Raw genomic sequence first — 23,221 nt, 5'->3', positions numbered from 1 at the left:
GCTGTGATTCGGTTTTCAGAGTGGTATATGGCAGTGGAACACGAATAGGACAGAGGTGTCCAAGCAAACGACTTTTGTACAAAGTCTCCCTCTGGTAAATTCATAGTACAATATCTTAAATTTAAATAATTTCTTTAGGTATATTTACAGTCACGAACTTTTTTTATTAGTACTTGAATAAAATATTTTTCCTTGTTTGTTAACAATTACCATAATTTAAAAATTTGCTCTGCGAAAGAGACAGATGACTTCAATTGTCACAAAATTAATGCACAAAAAAATATACGCGAATCGAAAAGTTCCTACATTGTAAAAATAAAAACAAAATCTCATTTTGATTTTTTTTCCTCTTTTCAGGAAACTGTCTAAGAAGATTATTGCATCACAATTGGGCTGCTCGAGTCGGCGGAAGGTGACTTTAAAGTATGAATATGTTTTGCACATTGGATACACACACCGCCATCTAGTGCACACGCACGCACGCACGCACGTACGACGCAAGCACACACATGCACGTGCACACGCACGCACGCACGCACGCACATGTAATATATAGTCATTATATCCAGTTACTGTAACAAGAATATCAAATTTACAAAAGTGTATATAATTTAATAGGTTCCCCAGATACAGACTCGACCCATATGGGGACCATGGTTAAGCACATCTGTTTTGAATAAAGATTATTATTATTATTTTTAATAAAGAATACACAGGTATTGTGTAATCCATTATCTTTATAGCTCATAATTTTTTATATCGTATTGTTTAAACGACGTATATAAAAACCCTTTACACAATAAAAAAAAATATATTAAAATTGAATTATTGTTTGATTTCACATTGAAATCGTGTATTCGGATTTCCAATTATATGGAATACCCCTGGTTTTATTTGATTCGGACAATCGAGATTCTACTGTACTATTTTAAAATCTCTCTCTCTTCAGTCGTACACTCTGGACAGAGTGGTCGTGGTTTTCACAATGACAGTGGATCGTCGATGAGGCTCTCCTTCGCGATTGAGGCCCTCGCAATATGTCTCCATCTACTTCTGTTCACAGCCAAGCGAGAGTATTCCACAATAGACTGCTGTGTGGCCGTTTTGATGAAGTCTGTCCATCGCGTTGGTGATCTACCCCGAGAACTTTTGCTTTGTACCGTTCCTTGGACAATTAGACGTTCCTATGTTATTTGCCTACCTGTACACAATATTGATATGTTAAAACCTGTTTCGCTATTTAAGCCAGAAATTAATATCATCATCGTCATGTCAGCCATTATCCGTCCACTGCTGGACATAAGCCTCCCCCATAGACTGCCATAAAGAACGGTACAGAGCCACCTGCATCCACTGACTCCCTGCAACGCATTTCAGGTCGTTACTCCATCTAATGAGGGATCGTCCTACACTGCAATCAATGTAATAACTATTAATATAGATAGATAGATAGATAGATACTCTTTATTGTTTCCTCCAAAAGATTACAATAGTAAACTTATTATAAATATAAACAATTACAAGAAAATATTACACTAAGAAAACAATGGGCGGCCTCATCGCTAAAAGCGATCTCTTCCAGGCAACCTTTGGATGGAGAAGAGAAATTATAAACAGTTTGACTGGAGGCACGAAACTCTGTTGGTTTTTTAAATACATATAGAGATATACATAGATTTTTTATATGAGATTCCTTTGGAAGTAGCTATAAAAAATAAAGAAAATTTTTTTATACAACTTAGAATAGCAAACAAGCTGACGACCCACCTGATGGAAAGTGGTAACCGTCGTCTATAGACATGAACAGTACCATCGACATAACAGAGTATACTGTTTCGCCCATGATACCCCCCATGCGTTGCCATTCCTGAGGACTCGGATGTTATACCTCAGTACCCTGTAAATTCACGCCATATCCCACCCTTCAAACTGAAATACAGCTATGCAAACACAACTGCTTTACGGTTGAAACACGAATTGGACAGAGGTACCCAAGCAAACGACTTTTGTACAAAGTCTCCCTCTGGTAAAAAGAGGTAAAAAGAATAAAGAATATCGGCCGATAACAACTCAATTCGCATTGTAATAAAACATCACTGCTCGGGTATCGATCAAAGTACGCGATGCCAAGTGTGTGATCCAGATACCGCGACCATTTTAGATGTGGCAGCCGATATCGGATCCAAATAATTTGCATGTCTCACGTACAAACGTGATTGGGAGGATAATTCGGCGACGTTTCAGTTTGAAGGGAAAGGAATACGGCTGTGAAATTACTGAATACGACATAACACCTTGTGTATTTCACTTTAATTTAATTATTTTAAATTTTATAAATAAAAGTCATATTAACAGATAATTAGATTTTTTTTTTATTAAATTTAAATTATTACAAGTAACAGTAATAATTTACCACAGGGAGACTTTGTACAAAAGTCGATTGCTTGGGTAACTCTGTCCCGTTCGTGTTTCAACCGTGAAGCAGTTGTGTTTGCATGGCTGTGTTTCGGTTTGAAGGGTGGAATATAGCGTGAATTTACTGGGTACAGAGGAATAACACCTGAGTCCTCAGTAATGGCAACGCATGGGGGGTATCATGGATGAAACAGTATACTCTGTTATGTCCATGGTACTGCTCATGTCTATAGGCGACGGTTACCACTTTCCATCAGGTGGGCCGTCAGCTTGTTTGCCATTCTAAGTAGTATAAAAAAAAAAAAGAGAAACCGGTTGATAAATTAAAATGCTTAATATTGTAGTTCTCTTTTAACACGTCTTCATCGGTAGGGAAACAAAGACTAATAATGACAGAATTCTAAAAACATAAGAACAATAGAAATATAAAAATATGACAGGCGGAATATGATGGCCAGTTATATAAAAGGCGTATTGTGATGGCCAGTAATACGCCACACGTGTTCCAACTGTAAAGCAGTTGGGTTTGCATGGCTGTGTTTGTGTTTCACTTTAAAGGATGGGATATAGCGTGAATTTACAGGGTACGGAGGAATAACATCTGAGTCCTCAGGAATGCCAACGCATGGGGGGTATCATGGACGAAACAGTATACTCTGTTATGTCCATGGTACTGCACATGTCTATAGGCGACGGTTACCATTTTCCATCAGGTGGACCGTCAGCTTATTTGCCATTCTAAATTGAATAAAAAAAAAATGTATAATATTAGTAAAAAATTCACTATCTATAAAAAGCAATGGCCGCAATTTTATGGTCGGTAAAAGCTAGTGGATTTAGAAAATTGGTTTGCTCACCAATTCAATATCGGATAATCGAGCGCCAATAAAAGTTAATTAGATTCAGTCTTCACTAGTCGTTCAGTTATGAATGGCTGCCATTAAATTTGATTACCGTCCTATGTATTTTTTTTTTACAACACAGGGGCCAAAAAAGCATGCGGAAACACAACTACTTTGGGGGGAAAGGGATTGTTAGTGATGGAGACTGAGAATACCATTGCTAGCAATATACCTAACCAGGTCGACCTCCTCGCGGTTCCCCCTAGCAACTATCATGGTTAATTCCTGATGAATTCATCATGATGGACTAACTGGCCTGTTTTCATTCTCATCTATCACCCTTCACTGGTGCTCCGCCAACGTAGCCCGTTAGCGCAGGCGGGGTTACCATACTATTTTCATCAATTAAAAAAAAAAAACACAACTACTTTACGATTGAAACACGAATGGGACAGAAGTACCCAAGCAAATGACTTTTGTACCTCTGGTATATTCCATATATATGAGTATGTTTGTTTTATTTTTTATTTTTTTTATATATAGAAACAATGTTACTAAAAGCTTCTCCATATTACCTATTTATCTGTGCTGTCAAATTTGAAACAATATTATTTTATGTTCAGCCATATATTTCTTTTCTTATTTGAAAAAAAGAAATCAGCGGAATCCGTGCACAAATATTTATATCGAATAAATAAATAAAATTACAATTGAATAATATTATTTTATCGCCGTGCGGTCCCAGCATAGAATAAGCCACCCCTTTCTTTCCCATGGGTGTCGTAAGAGGCGACCGATAGGAAGAAGCGCCCCTCTTAAAACACCACCAAAGCCTAACTGCGATTGCCAAGCGTGGCGACTACTGGCAATACTCCCTTTACAGGGGAGGCCTATGTCCAGCAGTGGACAAGCAACGGCTAATACAATAACAGTAATAAAATATTCTTTTCATAGATATGAATTCAAATAGATGAACAAAGGAATTAAATTTATTTTTTCTTAACAAAAGGCAAGTATATTCATTTATTTATTTAACACTTTATTGCACCAACATCACAGGATTTGTTGAACAATTTTCAATACGTATAGTGTAGTACAAGAGGCGGTCTTATTGCTAAGCAATCTCTTCCAGACAACCTTTGGGTAGAAGGAATTAAAGCATAAATAGGTAGGTGGCGCGTTAAAAAAAATAGACCTGAAAAAAAAAATATCTGTAACAGCATAGTCATATACACGTACATCCAAATATATACATATATATATACATAAACATACATATATAAATATATATACATACATATACATATATACATATACGCATAAATACATACAAATATACCACACTAATACACATATATATATAACACACATAAAACTGGAAATACGTAGGGCTAAGTGATTATAAGGATAGGTAGTGGGATTTAACTAAGTATACACGAGTAATAATAATTTAAAATAATTAAAAAAAAAATGGGGTACAAGGTAATTTGTATGACGATGCTACTGCACTCACTTTGCGTTGATAACAGATAACAGGATAATTACTTATGATAATAAATTTGTATTATATAATTTATTACATTATCTTAATATGTAATAAATAAATTTTTCTCTACAAAAAAGCGACGGCATTATTTATTTATTTATTCATTAGTACATATATGTGTACATGGCGGACTTAATGCTAAAAGCATTCTCTCCCAGTCAACCATAGGCAAGTGTCAGAATACCCGAATGCGGTACTACTAATTATTGATATACATACATACTAAAATTACATATATAAACGAATAAATATATATGTAAATAACAAATATACGTACACATATATGATGTATACTATATTATACACGAAATTGAGAATAATATAAAATACTTACTGTGTTGTTCTGACTTCAGTTGTAATAATTTATTTATTTATTTAAGCTATATAATATCAGTTATTTTGAAATATAAACTAAAATACTAAAGCGATTTTGATGAAACCTCTACGGGATCCATCTAAAAGTGTATTTTTTAAATAAATAAAAGATTTTTTACTAAATCGACGGAGTTCTTAGATAGCAAACATAAAAAACAGCCGTATAGAGAACTTCTTTCTAAGAATTCTGTTAAAAATCCCGTGTCGCGGTGTTCGCTCGTGCTGATCTCAGGAACCGCTCAACCGATTTTAATGAAATTGTCTCTGAATTTAGTTTTTATACCGATAAGAAAAATGGTAAACGTAGATAGGGGTAGGGTTAAAACACGTTTTGCCGGATCAGCTAATAATAAGATAAGCGAATGCAATCGTCTCCTTTTTTTGAAGTCGGTTAAAAAATCAAATACGACACAACGTCGAGAATGAAATGTGAATGAATAAGACGTAAAATTGGTGTGTATATACGTATTAGTGTGTATGTGTTATTGCATACACGGTTGCCAACCAGACTGCCAAGCCTGGCAACTACTGGTAAAATGGCTGATACAACCTATATATATATACATATACATATACATATACATATACATATACATATACATATACATATACATATACATATACATATACATATACATATACATATACATATACATATACATATACATATACATATACATATACATATACATATACATATACATATACATATACATATACATATACATATACATATACATATACATATACATATATATATTTACAAACGAATATGACAATAAAAGAACATATTCCTTCCTAAAAGGCTGGCAACACACCTGCAATTTCTTTAATGTTACGGGTGTCATTGGAAAGCAGCAGACGGCAGTACATTTGTCACCAGGCGAGCCCCATGCTCGTTTGTCCTCTATTTTTGTAAACATTCTTATGTTTTAATCACTCTTTTTTCTTTACTGTACAATTTAAAACTTTTAATTTAATTTATTTTTTCCAAACACTTCCTGAACAAGTAACGTATCTTCTTTAGTAATCGTTAGCTGCAAGTTAATTGAAGAGGGCGCACTTGTACACCGGCTAAATTTCGATTCGGTTTCGATACACGTATGAGATTTATGTTAAACAAATTTAAACGATTGGGATAAACAGCAACAGGTGCGGTGTTTTCGTAGGGGTTCGGCGCGAAAGAGGATTTACTCTCAATAAATAGCTTTTGTGACGTTCCAATAAGTAGTACAAATATGGCGGGGTTAGTTCTCGTACAGATGGCGGTAGTTGCGTCGTCTATAACTGTGTACGTCTGTATTTCTTATTTTTTATACGTGGATAATCTAATTTTATTTCTTTATGCTAGCTGTTTCCCGCGACTTTGCCCGCGTAAGTATATAAAGTATCTTATTTATTGCACAATAAAATTAGTACAAATGGTAATCCTATGTGTTATGTAATAATAAAATATTCTTATGACAAAAATACCGAAAATTCAAAATTCAAAATCTACAGTTTGTTGAGTTCGGTGACCTCATGCTAATATAGAAGGTGAACGTGACATGTTAATTTTTTTTTACAACAAAGATGGCAAACGAGCATACGGCTCACCTGATGGTAAGTGACTACCGCCGCCCATGATCACCCACAACACCAGCGGCATTGCAAGTGTACTGTCGGCCTTTTAAAAAGGAATATACTCTTTTCTTGAAGGTTATGTTGTCGTATCGGTTCGGAAATACTGCTGCTGGAAGTTGATTCCAAAGAATGGTTGTGTGTGGAAGAAAGTGCCTTGAAAAACGCACGGTGGAAAACCGCCACTCGTCCAGATGATTGGGATGAAACTAGAAGATATGAAAGGCTCAGAATTTTCAGGCATAAGTCCACCCATGTACTTTTAACAAAAAATTTTGCTCCACTATTAGAACACTCGTTTCAAAGTATGCTAATAATTTCGTATCACCTTCCAATCCGATTTCAGGGTTTCCTCGTGTCCTGCCAAATATCGTCTTGACGAAGGTACAATTGGGTTCCGTGTCTGTCGCAATGAAACCTAGTGTTACAAAGGGCGAGGTGGCATTATCTAAACAATGGCCGCCCGGCTGTGAACTCACTTAATGCCGGGGCCCGTACGGCGCGGCGGCGGTCACTCGTGAAAATTTAACAAACGCGGTTTCGTTTAATTTATCTTCTCTTTATCTATTTTAATAATATCATTGTACGTTTTTAAGACATGTACTTAAACGTATCTGTGTAGTTGTATGTCTAGTTCAACATCGGATCTGGGCCACTTAAAAAAAATCGTGTTCGAAATTTTAATTTGAAAATTTTACACGTTACAGCATTTCTAAGAACAAGGAATATACATAGAAGGAATGGTAAAATTCTCAATTCATTGCTTGGGTACTTCTGTCCCACTCGTGTTTCAACCGTTAAGCAGCTGTGTTTGCATGGCTGTGTTCCGGTTTGAAGGGTGGGATATGGCGTGAATTTAATGGGTACAGAGTACTCTGTTATGTCCATGGTACTGCTCATGTCTATAGGCGACGGTCACCACTTTCCATCAGGAGGGCCGTCAGCTTGTTTGCCATTCTAAGTTGCATAAAAAAAATGTAAAAGAATGTATACACTGGCGGGGCACCAGTGGGGGATGATATCATGTCGAATTAACCACGATGGCTTCCAGGGAGTCCCGCGTGGAGATGGACCTAATAGGGTGTACTGTTAGCAATGGGTCAATGGGGTTAGATCCCATAACTTACAATCGTTTCATCACTATACTATTAGTGCATTATACCCCAAATGATCTAAATGCTTTATGTCTATGCAACAGTGAGATAGGCACATCTACACTAATATTATAAAGAGGAAAGATTTGTATTTTTGTGTGTATGTATGTTTGTAATGAATAAACTCAAAAACTACTTTGCCGATTTCAAAAATTCTTTCATCATTAGAAAGCTACGTTCACCCTGAGTAGCATAGGCATATATTTATTGCTAGAAAGATTAGGGATCCTTACTAAAACTTTACTAACGTAACTCAAGGTGGGAAAAAAAATGCTATAAAATATCTTTAGTCGCGTGCGCTGCGGAAACTATTGGTGATAGAACAAAAGTATGTTCTACAATATTGAAGAAAATATCAATAACTACAAAAAACTTCTCGATACTATATGTCCAACTATTATCGTTATGTCACAATAACCACTTTTTGAAATGTTGTAAAAATATCTAACTGTACGAAGCCGGGACGGGCCGCTAGTAAAATATAAAAGTGGCAGGGTTGTAAACCATTGACAGATTGGAAGATAAAAATACACCCCGGGGACTTTTCAGACACTCAGCACCGTTGACAGGTTAAGTGTGGGCGGGGGACCAATCAGCGTTAAATATTAACTCGCGTCGAACAGCGAGATGGCGACGTCATGTCGATGTATTAATAATGAAAAATAAAGAACCTATTTAGAGGACGCCCCGCCATTTTATTTTTAAACCTCCCACAAAAGAAAGAGGTATTAATTCGTCAATTTATTTTTTGACAAATCTCTCATCAACCGATGACGTGTATTTCCTTTTTGTTTTTACGACGATTGTAACTGCTGTTTTGCGGAGCAAAATAATTTTTTTTGGAAAATAAAGTCTATTTACAGTGATTCCTTTTCAATGTTCAGAACTTTTCATATATTTACACTAAGTGTATCCTATGGATTTACTCGTGTAAATCAATGCACAAAGTATCCTATCTAAATATTCTATTAGGATGTACCAGAAGGAGACTTTGTACAAAAGTCGATTGCTTTTGAAGCAGTTGTGTTTGCATGGCTGTGTTTCGGTTTGAAGGGTGGGATATGGCGTGAATTTACTGGGTACAGAGGAATAACACCTGAGTCCTCAAGAATGGCAACGCATGCCCCCCATGGGCCATATCATGGGCAAAACAGTATACTCTGTTATGTCCACGGTACGACTCATGTCTATAGGCGACGGTTACCATTTTCCATAAGGTGGGCCGTCAGCTTGTTTGCCATTCCAAGTTGAATAAAAAAAAAGAACATCAGCCTCCTCCTTGGGAGGTTTTGCCAGTAGTTGCCACGCTTGGCAAGCAGATTGGCAACTGTAGTTACACTTTGTTTGTTTTAAAAGGGACGCTGCTGCCCATCTCTCTCCCTCCCTTAGGCGACTTGTGTGTGATTTTGTGAATAATAGCATTTTCCGACAACTATAACTTTATGATGAAAAGTATTCCGTGTGTTAGAGTTGGTTTTGGTCTATGTACGTACTAAGTTTCATTTTAATTTGTCCATCCATTCTAGCGCGATTTAATGCCCAATAGATATTAAAATATTACTATAGTAATTACAAAAGTATGTGAAGTACTTTGGATGTTTGATTTCTCAATTACGCTAAAATGCTTGAACGAATTTTAATGAAACTAAACAATTTATTTATATAGGAACCCTATTTTATTCTAATCCAAATCTCGTAATATAATTAGTAACTAAATAAAGTAAAAGCTCTTTAAATAATTAAGTTAAAAAGCTTCCACTTTTTCATTTACAATTCACTGTATTAGTAATATTATTATTTGACATTAACACCATCTAGTGATTTTTTTCGTAAACTATGATTTTTTTATGCATGATTAATGGAATTGTAACCCCGCCTGCGCTATCGGTATACGCTGGCGGGGCACCAGTGAGGGGTGATAGGTGAATAATGAAAAAAGCAGGTCAGTCAGCCCATCGTGATGAATACACCTGGAACTCAGCACGATAGTTTCCAGGAGGAACCGCGTGGACGTCGACCTGACAGAGTATATTGCTAGCAATGGGACCGGTAGCCCGTATTACTAACGATCCCTTCCCCCCATGTAAACTATGATTAATGACAAAGCTGTCCATGACATCTATGACACAGATGTAACAAAAAATAACTTTCAAACCAACAAATATAATTAAATATAATTTCCCCCCAGGAAAGGGATTGTTAGTAATGGAGTTTAACAGCTCCATCGTTAACAATGTACCCTATCAGGTCGACTTCCACGCGGTTACCCCTGGAAACCATCGTGGTTAATTCTCTTGAAATTCTTCACGATGGGCTAACTGACCCACTTTCATCCTCACTGATCACCTCCCCCTGGTGCCCCGTCATCGTATACCGATAGCGCAGGCGGGGTTACTATTTCATTATCATCCACTAAAAAAAAGGAACCAACAGATATAGGGAACACAATTACGTTGCACATATTTTTAATTATTTTTTTACAACATAAATGGTAAACGTTTAAAATACGAGCTAATTGCTCGTGAAAAATTACTTGAATATATCAATATTTTGACAACCCTAATGCATATAGTATAAATACCCACCTAAACAGCACTAAACATAGCGTGTTTAGTTTAGCAAATTTATTAACCCTACCGCTGCAGTTGTGTACTTGTTTAACGAACCGGCGACGTAATCCGGAACGGGGTCAAGCGGCACGGGTTGAGATACGAGACGTCCCTTATTTCCGTGCCGACATAATATGCCCACCTTTGTAACGCGGTCCAAGGCACGAGAACACGCGTACTTATAAATAGCACGATACGTTTAGGTAATGTAATGGACATGCTACTTGGATGTACCACAGGAAGACTGTATTGAATTTTTTTTTTTAATTGGTGACAATGGAATGGTAACCCCGCCTGTGCTATCGGTATACACTGGCGGGGCACCAGTAAGGAATGATAGAGGAAAATGAAAAAGATCAGTTGTCCTATAGTGATGAATTCATAAAGAAATAATCAAGATGATTTCCAGGGGGAACCGCGTAGAGGTCGACCTGAGAAGGTATATTATATAATAATCCTTCTCTCCCCTCTGTCAGTGTACAGTATCCTATTATAGTGTGGTACGTTCATGTCTGTAAACGACTGTTACCACTTTTCATAAAATGGGTCATCAGTTTATTGACTGTTCGACATTCTCCGTCGGGCTCTTGTCACCGCGGGCGTGCCTGCCATTCTAGAACATCCTGGTTTGATACGTGATGATGGCAAGAGACCTAACGGGATGGGACGTCCGCTTGTATAGGAGTTCACCTGCGTCGACACGGTGGCGTAGTCTCACCTTCCAAATACATCCAAGAGGTCTGGTGTCGCCGCAACACACCAGGAGACTATCAAACGTCGTAAATATTCATCCCTTGGAAATGGATATATATTTGCGGCGTTTGGACTTGAAACTCTGGGTCCGTGGGGCCCCGAGGCCATGAATCTTTTCAAAGAGATTTTACGCCGGCCGGTGGAAACCTCTGGTGACCAGAAGGCTGGCCTATACTTTGGTCAACGCATTTCCATTGCTATTCAGCGTGGAAATGCACCAAGTATCCAGGCACCCTACCAGCTGGCAGTGATCTCAAAGAAATTTTTCATCTTTAATTTTTTTTTATTATTTTTTAGTTACTTTACTGTTCTAATTATCATACCAATAATACTGTAGATTTTTTTTTAAATGAAATTGAAATCATTTATTTGCTGGAAAAAGGTACATTTTTATAGGTGTTACTTTACAAGAAAAATAGTCCAATCTTATTCTGCCACACTGTAGGCGTGCAAATAAAAAACTTATTAAACAAAAAATTAAAATAATTTCATCATAATAACATATACATTTACAACAATATTTTGTCACTTTTTGTATCTTTTCATGTCGCTTCTGTCTTTGCAAGCTGTTAAGGGATTGCAGGCAACACTTAGATATTCACTTCGATACAGAAGGGGATTTCTATAGGAAAGCATTGCAGTTAATTTGAATAGCTGAAACTAATGTGAAGCAATCATCTATTGAATCTAAAAAACTATACCTATGTCAAATACCTCAAGAGTTTGTTATGCCATATTATTGTTTATTTGTTAATTAGCATGCTGTGTCTCCTTTAAAATGATTGTACACTAAGTATAAATAGACAGTAATTTTAACATTAAATCCTATCAGTGTAACAATTGCTAGGAGACCAAATAAATATAAGATAAAATAAAATAAAATTCATTGTAATATAAATTCATTAAAAATATACACAACACAAAGTGGACACATATCTTAAACCTTTAGAGGAACTACAAAGAAATTAAATAAAAGAAAAGCTAAAAACTAAACACTTTAACATTTTTATATTCTTACTAGCTGACCCCATAAACGTTGTTTTACCACTTATTGCGAAATATAAAAATCGCAATTAAAATACAGGGGTTGATCGTAAAACGATGAAAATTTAAAGTTGTATGTACTTTTCAATGCTAAATCATATTAAAATAAAAATAAAAAAAATTTTTTTTAGGGGTGGGTCACCCTTATCATTGAGGGGTATTAAAAATAGATGTTGGCCGATTCTCAGGCCTACCCAATATGCATACAAAATTTCATGAAAATCGGTAAAGCCTTTTCAGAGGAGTTTGGTAACAAACACCGCGACACGAGAATTTTATATATTAGATTTTCTCCTTTTTATCTATAAAGGAGAAAAAGAAACAAAATTATAAAAATGCACATTCGGCTTTGACAAAAGTGATTTCAATTTGAAATAAATTCAAGTTAAATTTAGAACGAACGCGAAATCAGGTGTCTACATTTTGTTACGCAACCAACAGTCTTTTGTTCCGTAAATAAAAAGAACATTTTTAATGTTATATTCCGATCATACGAACGAAGCAGTATGAAAAAACTAGTTATAAATTAAAAACTGACTGATAGACCATGTTCTGTTATGTCCATGGTACTGCTCATGTCTATAGGCGACGGTTACCACTTTCCATCAGGTGGACCGTCAGCTTGTTTGCCATTCTAAGTTGTATAAAAAAAAAGACCATCCAACGACGTTGGGGGCTAGTGTACTGCCCATGCCTTCAACTATTTCATTGGGCATTACATTTTATTTTTTTAACTACATGATACTAATACCTTTACTTGCAGCTAAGCTGCTGTACTTTTTTTTATAGGTGATAATGGAATGGTGCACCCACCTATGCTAACGCTATACAATAGCGGGACCCCCATTGGTGGATGATAAGATGAGAATGAGATCAGGTCAGTTGGCCCATGGTGGCGAATTCACGAGAAATTAATCACGATGGTTTCCAGGAGGGACCACGTGGAGGTCGACCTGACAAGGTATATAGTTAGTCCTCATTACTAACAACCCCCTCCCAAGCCGCTGTATTCATATGACTGTGTATTAGTTTGAAAGGTGGGATATGATAGTGAAATTTTATGGTATGAAGACATCTTATTTAAGGTTTAGGCTTCTTATGGCTTAAGTGATTTTCATGGTACTATTCACGTCTATATTCAAATTCAAATCATGTTTTTTTCTTCAAATAGACCTGTTTACAAGCACTTTTATTTTAAATCGTCATATTCTGTGAATGCAGTGTTCGAAAAATTGTTATCTGCTGAGAAGATCCCGCAAGAAACTGAACAGTTGCTCTTTTAAATCTCTGTTAACATTATGTGTATTTATTTAAATGTACTACCATTAAAATTACATGGTCATGGACATTCATTTATTGCTGAACGTTTCAAATAAGTATATCATAGATTTTATTTTCGTATTTTTTTCTATTTAATTTAACCTACCCTCTAAAAATAAGCATAATACTCGTATTGTCTGGTATACAAATTGGGAATCTGTAATTGTCTAATGTATGGTGTAAATATAATATTATTTAATTATTCTAGATATAAGCTGTTGATTCCAGATGTAATATTAAAATAATAAATAAAATAAATAAAACAGTCGGTAAGTGAATTAAAACATTTCTCAAATAAGCCTATTGTAATGTTTTTCATTAAATTGTTTTATCTGTTAGATCTCTATCACTTTATAGGTGACAGTCACCATTTTACATCAGGTGGGCCAACGGTTTATTTACCATTCCATATTTCCTAAAAACAAAATCAAATCGCTTCCGCTTAGACCACAAACATAACCTTCATTTATGATCCCGTTTCTGTTCATCTTATATAGCAAGTCATGAGTTAAAATTGGGACGGAAAAACGTTAGCTTTTGCCGGCTGAGCGAGCTGGGAATCTCTACCCAGCCCCCGGAGCTAATTTTAAAATTACTTTAGCTGCGCCCTTGAAAGTTTTATTAATGAAGGCATATTTTATCCAACTATAGAGTTAAAAGAGCCATAAAAGTGGTAGGAGGGGAGTTGGAAAATTTAACACACAAATATTTTAATCTATATTATGTAAATAAAGATATTCTTGATAATGGATGGATCGATTTAGTTACATTTGTAATATATAAATTATAATAAAACACACAAGAAAAAAGAAAACATTTATTTATTTATTCTTTACTTTTTATACAACTTAGAATGGCAAACAAGCTGACGGCCCACCTGATGCGAAGTGGTAACCGTCGCCTATAGACATGAAGACATGAGCAGTACTATGGACATAACAAAGTATACTGTTACGCCCATGATACCCCCATGCATTGTCATTCCTGAGGACTCAGGTGTTATTCCTCCATATTCAGAAAATAAATTTTATACATGTTGTTTTTTATTATTACAACATGACATGTGACCATTACAATGACCATGACATGTGACACTATTCTAAGTGAACACAGAGACAACGTGATCTATAAATACGACCAACCGAAAAGAGAACTTTCCACTCTTAACGGTTGGCCGCGCTATGCCAATTCACTAAGTGCTTTTTCACGCTACGTTGCAAGCATCTGAGGTTATTGGACGAAAGAAATAGATCAAAGGCAAGGCCATTTGGAATGAAGAAGGATATTATAGGCTTTTTTGTATCTCGATCAGTGAATATATCTTTATCATGCAGGCGAAGTCGTAGTAGTAGCTAGTATAATATGCATACAAACAGTCTATGAATCAAAAAAGTAGCTAGCTCAGTTGATTTCTCTCTAATATACTATTATTCGAAAATAAATTAATAATTAATTAATGTACAGAGACATATGGCAACGCATGGGGGTAACATGGGCGAAACAGTATCCTCTGTTATGTCCATAGTACTGCTCATGTCTTCATGTCTATAGGCGACGGTTACCACTTTCCATCAGGTGAGCCGTCAGCTTGTTTGCCATTCTAAGTTGTATAAAAAAATTAATATTGAAGATTTTAGAAAGTGAATTTTTCGAATATCAGCCATCTTTCCACTGCTGAATTAAGAAGTTCCCCTTGAGGGGGTTTTACCAGTAATCGCCATGCTTGGCGGGCGAATTGGCAACTATAGTTAGGCTTTTGTGATGTTTTAAGCTGACGCTACTGCCAATCTTTCGACCGTTAAGTACTCTTAGTCACCTCTTACGACACTCACAGGAAAGGAAGGGGTGGTCCGTTCTACGCCGGGACCACACAATACAGAATATTGTGGTAGAATATTACAACTGATGCCTACCGGATTTGCTTTTCTGTCTGCTTAATTTGTACACAGATATATAGATGCTCTTTATTGTTTCCTCCAAAAGATTGTTTAATAAAGAGTATTTAATTGAATTTCCAATGCATTTGCGGAGCAAAATTATATTTATTACGAAGCAAATTAACTCTAAGATAAACAAACGATTTGTGGGCTACGAATTTAAAAATATTTTCAATGTGGTTTTTCGAAATTTCTTATTCATTGTTATATTTTGTTATATATATGAAGTTGCTTATAGAGTAAATAAGAGCAAAGCTGGAGCAAACTGTATTTGTATATCTAATGTGTCTACACTCATTGTCGGTCATCAATATGCTGTGTTACGAATGAAGGTGCTGTTTTTTATCAAGTAATATGTACTTTTAAAAATAATGTGTCTAAATATATAGTTTTTTTTTTTTTTTTATGTAACTTAGAATGACAAACAAGCTGACGGCCCACCTGATGGAAAGTGGTAACCGTCGCCTATAGACATGAGCAGTACCATGGACATAGCAGACTATACTGTATCACCCATGATACCCCCCATGCGTTGCCATTCCTGAGGACTCAGGTGTTATTCCTCTGTACCCAGTAAGTTCACGCCATATCCCACCCTTCAAACCGAAACACAGTCATGCAAACACAACTGCTTCACGGTTGAAACACGAATGGGACAGAGGTACCCAAGCAATCGACTTTTGTACAAAGTCTCCCTCTGGTATGTTTTATTATGAATGCACTTGCTAATACAATGAGCGCTCTATATAAGCATCCTCTCTATAAGCAACATTCTTTATATTTTATTTATTCTACTCAGCTTAATTAGTAAAAGAAATATGTAAAAATATTTTCCAGACGGTAAGTATATTTATACTCATCTTTTCCCCTACAAGCAACTTTTCACAATAAGATTTTTTTTTTGTTGAAACTGGTTCAAATGAGTTACAGAGTAAAGTATCCTTGTAAATCTAATGTGTCTACCAAAATTCTCATCGTTCATCAACGAGCTCTATCATGATCAAAGCCGCTATTTTTTTTTCAAAGTAATACGTACTCGTGCCAGATAATTTCCTAAATTCCTCTGGAGGGAAAAAAGTTTTAATTCACGCTCTATTGGCTATATTCTCGGTTAGAGCGAAGTGTCGATCCCTTCCGGGCATAAAGATTTTCTACTTGGTAATATTGCTCTCAGGATAATCTGAAAATGTAACAAAAATATTTGAAGATCTGTATTTGTGAATATTCTCTTGGTTTTTACTTTCAGACGCGAATAAAGTAAACAATGATCCATTAAAAGTTGCCTAGTGCTCGAAGGTTTATTTACTCAATTTGTTGACCACACTTATGGGTATTTTATTATTATATAACATATGTATTATATACACTGATATACACATACACACACACACACACACACAAACACACACACACACACACACACACACACACACACACACACACACACACACACACACACGAACACGCACACGCACACGCATACGCACACGCACACGCACACGCACGCACGCCGTTCGCACCGTTTGTATGAATACACTCAACAATATGTTTAAAAATATAAACACATGGGAATAATTATCGCTGACAATTTGCTTTAAACGAAGCACGCCCAAAATGAAATGACCGCATGAATGACATAACAACATGCTTGTACTGTCAACACTGAAAAAAGTTTCAATTTGACAGCACAATCGCCATCTTAAAAAAAGTTTGAATTTGACACAACAATCCCCATTAACAAAATGATCCGCCATTTATTAAATTCATTTGTTACAAAAATTGTGATACAAGAAGAACCGCTCGACCGATTTTGTGCAAACTTCACATAAACCATCTACTAAATAGTCCGAACAAAGCCTAAACATTTGATTTGGATAGGTGAGCCCGTTCTTGAGTTATAAAATTACAACGAAAAGTGGCATTAATTTTTATATATATATAGATGTTTCACAAAACAGAAAAAAGACAATAAAATTCCTACTTTTTGAAGTCGGTTAAAAAGCAACAGAAGAGTTCTCGCCCGTTTTTCTTAGCCGAAATTGCATTACGAATGAGTGAGAGGTAGAATCATAAAAACACCGGCATAATGCGAATCGGGCTCGCGCACTTAAGGTTTCGTACAAATTGTAAATTAAAAAAAATATATATTTTTAAAAAATTGTGACGTAACTACAAATTTTCTGCTTTTGAATATTTTCCATTACTTGTGCTGTACGGCATTGTTTATTGTCGAATTTCATGATTCTATATTAACGAGAAGTAACCTATAGGTTTCAAATATTTAAAAAAAAATAGCCATGTAAATATGGCATAGAATAAGCCACTCTTTCCTTTCCCGTGGGTGTAGTAAGAGACGACTAAGTACACTTAACAGGAGAGGGATGGGCAGCGTCCTTGTTAAAACATCCCTGAAGCCTAACTGCAGTTACCAGAGGAAGACTTTGTACAAAAGTCGATTGCTTGGATACCTCTGTCCCATTCGTGTTTCACCCGTGAAGCAGTTAGCGTTTGCATGCCTGTGTTTCGGTTTGAAGGTTCACGCCATATCCCATGGCGTGAATTTACTGGGTACAGAGAAATAACACCTGAGTCCTCAGGAATGGCAACGCATGGGGGGTATCATGGGCGAAACAGTATACTCTGTTATGTCCATGGTACTGCTCATGTCTATAGGCGACGGTTACCACTTTCCATCAGGTGTGCCGTGCGTTTGTTTGTCATTCTAAGTTGTATAAAAAAAAGAAGTGGCCAACCCCATGGCAACTACTGGCAAAACCCCTAAGGGGGGTTCAGCAGCGGACAGTTAAAGGTTGGACAGAATGATGATGAAATATCAAAATACGAGTAAACACTATAGCCGACTGTACCTTTTGATTGCGTTGAATTACAAATTTGAATTTTTCCACAACTTCGAAGGATTGTAGACTTGAGTGTTTGATATTAATTTGGGCTTGATACCAACACGTGTTTCTGAGAAAAAGGGTCTCGACAAACGGACAACAACGTGATCCTATAAGGGTTTCGCTTTATAGGTGTATGAAACCCTAAAAATGTCTGTTCCAATATGGAGGACGAGGCTCTCAGATATCAAAGTTTACTCAACTACCCAAAAACAAAAAGTTTATTTGAACAAAAAAATTATTTCGTACTTTCTTTCAAGAAAACATTGAATCCTCAACAATTGATAGATAGAGACTCTTTATTATTTCTTCTAAAAGGTTACAATAGTAAACTTTTATCATTATTTCAGATTTTAACTGTTCACTGCTGAACATAAGCCTCCCCTTGGGCCTAATTGCTGTTGCTAACTCGCCTGCCAAGTGTGGCAACTACTGACAAAACTCCCCTTATGGGGAAAGCTTATGTTCAACAGATTTAAGAGTTTCCTCTTGTCGGTGCAACTAATTCATGCATCTTCCTCCAATCAGCTCTATCCCAGGCCATATCCTTTATGTCCCTATACGACATGACGCCTAGTGTTTCCTTTATCTGTCCCATGTAGTTATTCCTCGGTCTTCCTCTTCCTCTTTAGCCCTCTATCTTTCCTTCTATTATGCTCTTAAAAAAATAGTCATGTCGTATAAGGTGGCCTAGCATTTTGCCTCTTCTATTCTTTATTATTTCAACCAATTTATTTATTATTGGTGGAAATAATAAATATACTTACACATATATAAAATATACTGTATTATACACAAAGATGTGAATAATAGATAATATTTATATAATCTTTTATTTTCATTAAATCTTTGTACTTTAGGTATTAATAACGTAAATTGAATAATCTCTTTTTAAGCCTAATGTTTTATGAATTTATAAAATAGCTGATTGAAGAATTATTAAGAGATTTTATATCGAAGCTTGCCATAACATGGCAAAGGTGGGATTAAGTTTCAATCTTCAATAAATATTGAACAATTATCGGTATTACTAATTATTTATTAAAAAAAAGCTACGTAGTAATATGCCATGCACCCAAGAAATGGGAGGGAACTCCAACCCTATGGCAAGAGGTATATTAATAGGGCATTATTAATATTACATTATTAATGGTATATTAATAATAAGGCATGCTGTTATTGCCTATAAATGTAAGAACAGTTAAATCTAATCTACCAGTGTATTGTACTGAAATGTTTAGCTGTATCTTATGTTGGTAATCCTATAAATAAATAAATAAATAAAGTAATAGTACGGTTTACGTATTTTATTTATTTCTTAAAAAAAAAGGATGTTAGAAGAAAGGGACTATCTGACATACGGAATGTAATGATTAAGTACTAGGTGACTCCAATCTTGTATTATGAAATTTTTAAAATTATGCAATTTAGAATGGCAAACAAACTGACGGCCCACCTGATGGAAAGTGGTAACCGTCGCCTATAGACATAAGCAGTACCATGGACATAACAGAGTATACTATTTCGCCCATGATACCCCCCATGCGTTACCATTCCTGAGGACTCTGGTGCTATTCCTCTGTACCCATTAAATTTGCCGCCATATCCCACCCTTCAAACCGAAACACAGCCATGCAAACACAACTGCTTCACGGTTGAAACACGAATGGGACAGAGTTGTTCAAGCAAATTACTTTTGTACAAAGTCTCCCTATAATCATTTTAATAGGATATCTATAAAAGAATAACAGATATACAATATTTCAATAACATTCCAGACGAATGTATTAGGCGACACAATATATAAATCTAGTTTTATTTATTACGTTAAAGTAACAACATGATTGAATTTAGTCGACGTGTTTTTATGAAATTCTGTTATACTAATATAATACCATTGCAAATAGACAAAGCCTGTACACGAGAGATGTATATGAAAAATAATATGTTGAAGTAAATGCTGTGAATACCTTTAATAGGCATGTGCATTGATATTGTATTATATTTAATATGTATATAGACTGTACCGGACATTTCTCTAATTTTTATGACAAATCGTTTACGGTGCAAGCTGTACGGCTATGGAATGCTTTACTAGTTTCCATACAAAATATAAAATGTATGGCTAGTTTTAAAACAAAACTGTATTTGTATATGTGTTATATATATATATATATATATATATATATATATATATATATATATATATATATATATATATATATATATATATATATATGTGTGTGTATGTATGTAAATATAATAATGAGTAGGGATAATATTTATATTATTATATGTACCACATCTCCCATATTTGTGAACTAACAAAAATTTTCATCGTGCCTCCCACTAAATTGTTTATAATTACTCCTCTCCATCCAAAGGTTGCCTGGAAGGGATCGCTCTTAGCGATAAGGTCGCCCATTGTTTTCTCATTGTAATTATTTCTTGTAATTATTTATATTTATAATAAGTTTACTATTGTAATCTTTTGGAGGAAACAATAAAGAGTATCTATCTATCTATATTTAGTATTATAGTATGTAAACATAATTACAAAATTAACATATATTAAGTTTTAAAAATAATATTTAATATTGGCATATTAATAAAGGTCATTGCCAATTATTCTTTTTTTTTTTTCTATCTAACCTATAAGGACTTAGAGTGGGGCCCACAATATATGTACAGTGCACTTGAAGTCAGAATATTATTTATTTATTTAATTCTAGCAAAACCAACCAAACCAGCTGGGGGGGAAAGGGCATGTTAGCAATGGAGTTTGACTGCCCCATTGCTCGCAATATGCCCTATTAGGTCGACCTCCACGTGGTTCCCTCTGGAAATCATCGTGAACAATTCTTGTTGAGTTCGTCACGATGGGCTAACTGACCTGCTTCATCCTCACCTATCGTCCTTCACTGGTGCCCTGCCGGTGTATACCGATAGCGCGGGTGGGGTTGCCATTCCATTATTACCCACTTAAAAAAAACCAACAGCTTCGTAATTCCATTATATATAAACAAAAAACAAAAAGCCAACTACTGTTTTTCATAACTAGAAAAAATCATCATCGTCGTACCAGCTTTTAACTGTCTACGGATTTGTTAGTAGTTGCCATGCTTGGCAAGCGGACTGGCAACCGCAGTTGGCCTTTGGAGGTGTTTTAAGAGGAATGCTGGTCATCCTTTGCCCTCCCTTAGTCGCCTCTTACAATACCCATGGGAAAGAAAGGTGTGACCTATCCTATACCGGGACCACACGACCATACACTTCAATGTACATTGTTGAAAACGAAGTACATTACATTACAATATCTAAAAATGGTTGGATATTCTAATGAACCTATATAAAATAATAAATTCCAAATAATAGGCACAAATATTGTAGGTAGCAAGTAATATATCAAAAAGTGGATATCGCATACTTACAGATGAAATATCAAAGAATTACGGATTCAGCCACATGTCTCTCGGATTGAAGCTACGAACTAAACAAGTCTAGATCAAGCACTTTACATATTTTATTAAAGTTCTCGCTTACACAGACATATGAATTTGCTCTGTAGTGAAATAAAAGTAATAAAATAGCATATAGTGTAAATGGAGACGAGTGATTTCAGAATAGATTAATCTTTTCTATTTTGTTCTAAAGTCTGTATTCTGTTTTCTACGTTTCAACTTACCAGAGGGAGACTTTGTACAAAAGTCGATTGCTTGGGTACCTCTGTCCTATTCGTGTTTCTACCGTGAAGCAGTTGCGTTTGCATGGCTGTGTTTCGGTTTGAAGGGTGGGATATGGCAGTGAATTTACTGGGTACAGAGGAATAACATAAGTCCTCAGGAACGGCAACGCATGGGGGGTATCATGGGCGAAACAGTATACGCTGTTATGTTCATGATACTGCTCATGTCTATAGGCGACGGTTACTATTTTCCATCAGGTGGGCTGTCAGTTAGTTTGTCATTCTAAGTTGTATTAAAAAAATATATTTTTGGGGAAAATTTTCTTGGTTTTAAAAGTGTAACGCTCCCATAAAAATCCCACAGATAACGACATTCCGAACTTAGTAATAGAATAATAAAAAAATATATAATTTACGAAGATAAACAAGCCTTATTTTTTCATACTACTTAGAATGGCAAACAAACTGACGGTCCACCTGATGGAAAGTGGTAACCGTCGCCTATAGACATGAGCAGTACCATGCACATAACAGAGTGTAATGTTTCATTCATGATACCCCCCATGCGTTGCCATTCCTTTGGACTCAGATGTTATTCCTCTGTACCCTGTAAATTCACTACCATATCCCACCCTTCAAACCGAAACACAGCCATGCAAACACAACTGTTTCACGGTAGAAACACGAATGGGACAGAGGTACCCAAGCAATCGACTTTTGTACTATTTTTTTTGTTACTTTTTTTTGTCTATATGGATAAAGATTATTTCTATTCTATTACATTCGTAAATGGGTTCTAATCGTTCAATTGGACCCTGCATAAGTAGGTATAGGGCTAGAAGCTGATATCAATTGCGGATCATTGACACGTCGAGCTGTGTGACGCAGATGGCGGCGGTCATTAGCAATTAATAATTATTGGTTAAATAGATTAGATTTGTGTGCATACTGTATGTCCTTAAATCGTCATTACAATGACCCATTAACAATGATGATTTACCTTCATATAATATACATATGT

General features: G+C 35.7%; 1 protein-coding gene across 2 annotated transcripts in view; it reads left to right on the top strand.

Moving 5' to 3' along the window:
• The window catches only part of LOC113519588 (octopamine receptor Oamb), a 206,433-nt gene that overhangs the window by 95,855 nt on the left and 87,357 nt on the right, over nt 1-23,221 (top strand). Inside the window, exon 2 of one of the 2 annotated variants that reach the window (XM_052896906.1) lies at nt 358-412. The gene's annotated coding sequence lies outside the window, so the exon portion shown is untranslated. Of the gene's footprint in view, nt 1-357; nt 424-23,221 lie in introns of both variants that reach the window. The other variant, XM_052896905.1, reaches the window with a different exon arrangement.

Source organism: Galleria mellonella, unplaced genomic scaffold (assembly GCF_026898425.1).
Source record: "Galleria mellonella isolate WM207_F2 unplaced genomic scaffold, CSIRO_AGI_GalMel_v1 utg35, whole genome shotgun sequence".
Lineage (NCBI taxonomy): Eukaryota > Metazoa > Arthropoda > Insecta > Lepidoptera > Pyralidae > Galleria > Galleria mellonella.
This window is presented reverse-complemented; position numbering and strand designations above follow the sequence as displayed.